The following is a 7,499-nucleotide window of genomic DNA, read 5'->3' on the forward strand; positions in this document are numbered from 1 at the left end:
TATATGCCTTTATTCAGTATGGCACACAAGCAAGCCTCCAAAGAGGGCCATGGAATCCAGGCTCTTTCTTCACCACACCTCACCAGGGTAGGGTTGCCAAGTCCAGTTCAAGAAATATCTGGGGACTTTGGGGGTGGAGCCAGGAGACACTTAAGGTGGAGGCAGGAGCAAGGGTGTGACAGGCATAATTGAAGTCCAAAGGGAGTTCTGGCCTTCACATTTAAGGGGGCTGCACACCTTTTAAATGCCTTCCCTCTAATTATGGATAGGGGCACCTCCTTTTGGGGCTCATAGAACTGGACCCCCTGGCCCAATCGTTTTGAAACTTGGGTATTTTGCAGAGAGGCACTGGATGCTGTGCTGAAAAATTTGGTGCCTCTACCTCAAAAAACAGCCCCTATAGAGCCCCAGATACCCACAGTTCAATTCTCCATTATACCCTATGGGAATCGGTCTCCGCAGGGAATCATGGAGTGCCCAGCAGACATTTCCCTCCCCCCCTTGCTTTCTGATGACCCTGAAGATGTGGGAGAGCCTCCAAAGCAGGGGACCCCCTGTCCCCACCTGGGGATTGGCAACCTTACACCAGGGAGGGGCCAAGCCTCCCAAGAGGGCCATTTGGTGCGGGTTCCTTTTCCATCACCCGTCCCCACAGAGGGGGGATATGCCGTTAGTCAGGCTGGCCCACAGGCCAAGCTTTCGAAGAGAGCTCTTTTGTGACCAGCTCTGTCCAAAAGGTGCCTTGAAGAGAAGAAACTGCGGCCAGCAAGAGCAGGCGGCCAAGGCCCAGATGGCCGTTTATCATGACTCTAGGGTTGCCAATCCCCAGGTGGGGGCAGGGGATCCCCCGGTTTGGAGGCCCTCCCCTCGCTTCAGGGTCGTCAGAAAGCGGGGGGAGGGGAGGGAAATGTCTGCTGGGAACTCTGTTATTCCCTATGGAGATTTATTCCCATAGAAAAAAATGGAGAATTGTGGGTATCTGGGGCTCTGGGGGGGCTGTTTTTTGGGGTAGAAGCACCAAATTTTCAGTACAGCATCTAGTGCTTCTCCCCAAAATATCCCCCAAGTTTCAAATAGATTGGACCAGGGGGTCCAATTCTATGAGCCCCAAAAGAAGGTGCCCCTTTCCTTCATTATTTCCTATGGAAGGAAGGCATTGAAAAGGTGTGCCGTCCCTTTAAAATGTGATGGCCAGAACTCCCTTGGAGTTCAATGATGCTTGTCACATGCTTGCTCCTGGCTCCACCCCTAATGTCTCCTGGCTCCACCCCCAAAGTCTCCTGGCTCCACCCCCAAAGTCTCCTGACTCCACCCCCAAAGTCCCCAGATATTTCTTAAATTGGACTTGGCACCCCTACATGACTCTCTCATATAACATGTGCCCAACTCTCAGTTTATATAACGTGCCCAACTGAGCTGCTATTTATAACTCGTTATAACTTATTTATCAAATTGTATTGTTCCTATTGATTTGGTTTTTAACTGTTGCTTTATACTGTTTTTAGAACGTTGTGATTCTGTTTTGGGAATGGGCGGGATATAAATTGCCTAAAAATAAATAAATAAATAAATAAATAAATAAATAAATAAATAAATAAATAAATAAATAAATAAATGATGACAGAAAGGGGGGGGAAACCATTGAGAGAGAAAAATCTCCTCAGCCTCAACACTGACGTGAGGAGAAACGCAGAGAAGCAGCAATGCAGATCCTCTCCCTGGAGCTTCATGGAGAGAACTGGGGGAGTAGCGCTCCTCCTCCCAGTCAGGTGACCTTTTTGGCGGGAAAGCGCCTGAAGGAGGAGGGGCTCTCCTAGCCTATTAGCAAGCTTGGGGAATCTTTTCCGCAGCAGGTCTGCGCTTAGGCAATCCCCATGTGAGGCTGCACAAAAGCCACAAAGATGAACTTAATGTCAGGTGCAATGAGATTATGGAAGGGAATAAGCCCAATTAGACGAAACCTAGATCAGGGGTGGCCAAACTGCGGCTCAGGAGCCACATGTGGCTCTTTCATTCCTATTGTTTGGCTCTTAAAGCCCCTACTGTCCCATTGGCTAGCTTGGAGAAGGCATTTGTCTTTTAAATCACATCTCCAAACCAAGCCAGCTGGTGGCTTGGAGAATGCATTTAAAGTTAAAGTTGCTTTCTTTCCACCTCTCTCTGTCATCTATTTGCTTTCTTTCTACCTTTCTTACCACCCTTCCTGTCTTGTGGCTCTTGAACATCTGACTTTTTTTCTGTGTGGCTGTTACATTTAAGCAAGTTTGCCCACTCCTGAACTAGATCCTCTAAGAGCTGAGTTTGGGGCTTTTTAAAAAAAAGTTAGCAATAATTTCCTGGAATCCCCTCTCGATTGATGAAGGTCCCATACAAAGAGCTGCGCACTTTCTGTATCTGATGTAAATTAGTTTGTTTTGATCTATGCTGGCCACGGGCTGTAATAATAAACTGATTTTCTAATATGATTTGTCCTGTTTGTTTGGACTGCACTGGGCATTGGCTGTAACAATAAAGTATCTATGTATGTATGACTGACTGAGGAAGGAATCATATTCCTGGCACGAAGTGTGTGTGTGTGTGTGCGCGCATATACACAGGGCTTTTTGGGTAGAAAAGGCCCAGCCGGAACTCATTTGCATATTAGGCCACACCCCCTGATGTTGCCATTGTTTTGTGCGAGGCTTCTTGTAGAAAAAGCTCAGCATGAACTAATTTGAATATTAGGCCACACCCCCTGGCACCAAACTGGCCAGTGCTGCATTCCTGCTCAAAAAAAGCCCCGCATATACATGTGAAATTTATTTGGAAGGAGACCTAGATCCAGAGTTCTGTTGTTGTCGATGGGAAATGCTTGCATGTGATTTCACTGTGGGTAGAAATGGGAAGGCAAGAGGTGATGTACTCTTCACTATTAATCAGTAAGGTTATAGTGGTTATGATAACAATAAATTAAATGTCCGAGAAGCACTGGGGAAGAGAGAATACAAAATTTAGGTGATGGTGTTTTTGGTTTTTTAATAAAAAGGGGGGGGGGGGAGAATCCTCTTCCCTCCTCCCGCACAATCATATACTTTGTAGAATGTGTAAAGTTTACTCCTGAGCGTAGAAAGGGAACTCGGGAGCAATACTCCCTCTAAGCTGTGGAGTCTTGTGAGCAAGCTACTGGCATTTAAAGTTGTGCATCAATTAACTTGCGCTGGGGCCATTTTTTCCTGAGCGAAGACTAAAAATGCGTGAGCCAGAGGCTAAAAAGCTGTGAGCTAGCTCACACTAACTCAGCGGAGAGGAGATGCCAAATCTTGCCCTTCCCCACGTCTCCCCTCACACACAAGGCCGGTGCCAGGGTTTTTGGCGCTGTAGGCAAGGCTCCCTACTTGTGCGCACACACACACACACACCCCTTTACAGAGAGCCTTCTTATATACACAGAGAGGCTGTCCCATTCTAGCTGTTTGACAGCATCGCTAGACAAGGGTAGACAGTGGCTTGTCTCCCGGCCCGCAGCTGGTGGTGGGTGGCTGCCAGAGTGTCCCCTGTCTTCTCCAGGAAGGCTTCTTTCTTTCTCCCTGCCCTGATCCCAGACCGGGCCTGCCCTGGAGGATCCCCTCCTCTCAGGAGGGATGGCCCGGACTCTCTTGTGATTTTAGTTTTCTATCCGTGGCCAGTTCCTCTGTTTGGACGGCCCACGGCTTCCTTTCAAAGGAGGCTGTTCTCCCAAGGCAGCACAGCGCCATGGAGCCCTTGCCAACTCCTCCTCTATATCAACAGGAATGTCTGCCCCAGAGAAAGAATCTGCCACCTGGGAGGAGGGAGGGGAGGGCCAGGCACTGTTTGGCTGCTGCCAAGGGCACCAAATGGCAGCGGGGAGAGGCTGCCTTGCCTGTCTATTGAAAGGTGGCCGAGGAAAACCAGCAGGGAGGAGCCCGCATGCCCTTTCCCTTTTAGCATCTCTCAGCTGGCCAGCTGGTCAAGCTCTCCGGGGGTCAGGCTGTGCTCCACCATGGGCCACCCGTCCTCTGAGCTGCTGCTACTCACTGCTTGCAATGCAGCCACCGGTAGGCAGGAAAGATGAAGACCAAAGAGGCCAGGCTGTTGGCAGAAGGGCAACAGAACAATGCCACCTCTGCTGCTGCTTTCCTGACCTGGGCACACAAGGGCGGCTGCCGGAGGAGGGCATCGCTTGGCCTCCAGCTGCTGTGGCACCCATCCAGGTCCGCTGGGATGCTCAGCCAGGCCCCGGGCAGCCTGCTTGGGGTGGGGGAGAGAGAGGCTGGTCGGACAGGCAGGAAGGGACTGGAGGGGTGCATTGGCCCGAAAAGAGAGAGCAGCAGGCAGTTGGGCATCTCAGGGCTCTTGGGTGCCTTTCTGAACAAGCAGGCAGCAGCTTGAAAGAGCCGCCACACAGGGCTGCTTTGCCGCTCCTTCGAACGTGTGTACCTGGCAACTCCTCGGTTTCCCCAGATGGCGGCAGCAGGGCTGACAGACGGTGGCCCATGTGGGTGAGTGGTGGACAGTATGCGGCCAGGGCTGGGGGCATGCAGGCAACCACCCCTGTGGCCAGATAGTGCTCTAGGCTATGGCCTACCTCGCTGACTTGCTAGCGCCGGCCCTGCTCACGCTGGTCTCCCCCCTCCTTACGACTGCCCTTCCGTCACTTTACCTGCAGCCCCTTTAAGACGTGACCCTTCCCATTCACCTCCTTTTGCGAAATGTATCCAAGGGAGACGGAGAAAAGGCTGCCTTCGCGTAAGCCACGCCCCTTTGCCAGCCGGCAACCTTCACTGCAGAATACCGGTGCCACCAACGTTCCATGAACTTGATGCAACAAAAAGAGGGAGGAGCAAAAGTAGCGTGCGAGGTCATTTGCGGTCGCGGCAGCATCACTCACCAGCTTCTTAAAGGGGATGCTGCGGCTAATTTTATTTCTGCGTGTGGGAATGGGCAGTATAATGGGCACCTTTTCCTGTTGTTGTTCTGTAACCTTCGCTACCCTCCAGTTCCTTGTACGCTTAATTAGCTGCAGCAGTTTTCAGTGGCTCTGAACCTCGGAAAAAATTACGTTGTCGAAGGCTTTCACGGCTAGAGTTCGTTATCTGTTGTAGATTTTCCAGGCTGTATGGCCGTGGTCTTGGCATAGTAGTACCTGACGTTTCGCCAGCAGCTGTGACCGGCATCCTCAGAGGTATAACACAGAAAGATAGAGTTGTCTCTGTGTCAAATTGCTAAGAAGTGTTCCACCCCCTAAGCATGTGCAGAATGTATTTTCTTCAATTGCATCGGGGCTGGGGCGGGGGAATTCTGCATCAGCATGAAGCAGTAACAAGGGCCATGTCCGTGTCTTGTGGGATCTGCATCTGTTCCAGAACCGCCCCCTCCTCTCAGACCTGCTTCCATCCCTGGCTTCACATTTACTGCCAGGCACTGAAAACCAATAATAGAGCACACAGGTGAGCGTTTATTTGGTCTTGCTGACCACAGAAGGGTGTGGCCATATTAGACACGAGACCCCGTTGGACTATGCTAAAAGGATTTGGCCTCTCTTTTGGTTCAGAGATTAATAAAAAGAGTCTCGCAAATAAGTCTGAGACCGTTTCCACAGGCTTGGCTTATTCTTGGTTTTCTGGCATTTGATCCCCAAACAATGGAATCGGTTTGGGCCCAGGGTTTCCACACATCTGCCCTTCCTCTGCATTTTCAGTTGTGGAATCAGCCCTTCAGCACTGAGGATTTCCAAGGGAGGGTTCTGTCATCATTGCTATTGTTATTGGTGGTATCAAAGCATCCCCCCCCCTTTTTTAAAAAGGCCCTAAAATTAGGGTTCCCAAGTCCCCCGTGTCCTCCGGTACCTATTGTATCACAGAGTTTTTCCTCCAAAATTGCTAGAGCGTCCGGGAAACCCATAGTTTTCCTGGAAAGGCCTAGAGTGGCCAGCGTGCGACAGCACCGGCATGATGACATCATGCCAGCAATGTTGGGGGAGGTTTCGATGGGTTGGGAACCTCCAGGGCAGAGAACCCCCGCCTGGACCAAGGGCTTGGCAGCCCTCCCTAAAATATCAATGTATTGATGTAGTGTCACAACGGTAATTGAAATAGGTTCTCTGAATTCCCACCTTTCATTTTTAAAGAAGTCTCTGGCCCTTTTCCTTGCAGAGCTATTGCATGAGCCTGCCTTTGGCGGGGGAGGGCGGGATATAAAAATAAATTTATTATTATTATTAAGAGAAAGTTTTACAAAGGAAGAAACTTCTGGGTTTTTAAAATGAAAGTTGGACATTTAACCAAGCCCCCAGTCCGTGTGGGGATTCCCCCGTCCGGGAGGTTCTGAACCCACCGGCCCTCATTGGACTGGTGGGGGGAACCTCCCCCTACAGCACCGGTGCAATGACTTCACCTGGAAGTGACATCATCGCGTGGGGCGCAGCAGCTGCTCTAGGGGTTTCTGGGAAAACTCTATGGTTTTCCTGGATGGTCTAGCAATTTGGGAGGGAAAACTCTATGGTGCAATAGGTACCATAGAGTTTTCCCCTCCCAAATGGCTAGCGTGTCCAGGAAAACCATAGTTTCCCCAGAAACCCCTAGATTGGCCACACACAGCGTTGCTGGCACAATGACGTCACTTCCGTGACATCATTGCATCACATGCACACTTTGCACACATGTGAAAGTCCCCTGCTCCGGAGTGAAGATGACTTGGCAATCCTAGTTCTTTGGCATTGCCTTCTCTTACGCTATCTTGAATTACTTAAGAGCCCTAACAATAGGGGTCCCAAATCCCCCGCCTGGGCGAGAGACCCCCGATTTGGAGCCTCCTCCCCCCGCTCGCCAAAAATCTGGAAAGCGGGGGGTAATGGCGGCCCTTCCCACCAAGACGAGCCGAGCGCAAGCGGGCCTCTGGCTGGGTTGGCTGCCCACCGAGGTCTCGCGCCGCTGGAGCTGGGCGCTCCTTCTCAGAGCCCTTTTCTTTCTGGTGGAGCAGCTTCCCTTCCCGCCTCAGCCCAGCTGGCCGGGGGCTCTTCCGCGCCCTGGTGGTGGGGGGCCGGCTGTCCCCGGAAGGAGGGAGGAAGCGCGCTTGTGGGCCTCTTCTGCGGCGGCAAAGCAAATGAAGGAAAAGTGAGCTCCTTTGCTGCTGGCCGCGCTCGCCGCCTTGGCGCCCGCAGCCACTTTACAGCGACGACGGCTCCAGCCGCATCGCCACTACCCGCGCCCTCGCTTCCTACCAGGGGCCGCAGCAGAGCCACTTGGGGAAACCCCCGGCAGAGCGGCCGCTTTCTACAGGAGCCAGCAGGTGACAGGACTGCACGCGGGTGGCGGGACTTGGCAGGACTGGCTCTTCTGACTGCCTTGACTCGAGGGAGGGCAGGTGAACTCCCGGCGGCGAACTGGTGTGGGTGGGCAGGCAGGCAGGCAGCTGGGTGGGCGGCTTCTGTTGCTGGGGAGGGGAATGCCCTTAATCAATGGGCAGGCGGGAGCGGCGGTGTCAAACTCGGAAAAGAAGGT

This window comes from Heteronotia binoei, chromosome 2 (genome assembly GCF_032191835.1).
Source record: "Heteronotia binoei isolate CCM8104 ecotype False Entrance Well chromosome 2, APGP_CSIRO_Hbin_v1, whole genome shotgun sequence".
In the NCBI taxonomy this organism is placed as follows: domain Eukaryota; kingdom Metazoa; phylum Chordata; class Lepidosauria; order Squamata; family Gekkonidae; genus Heteronotia; species Heteronotia binoei.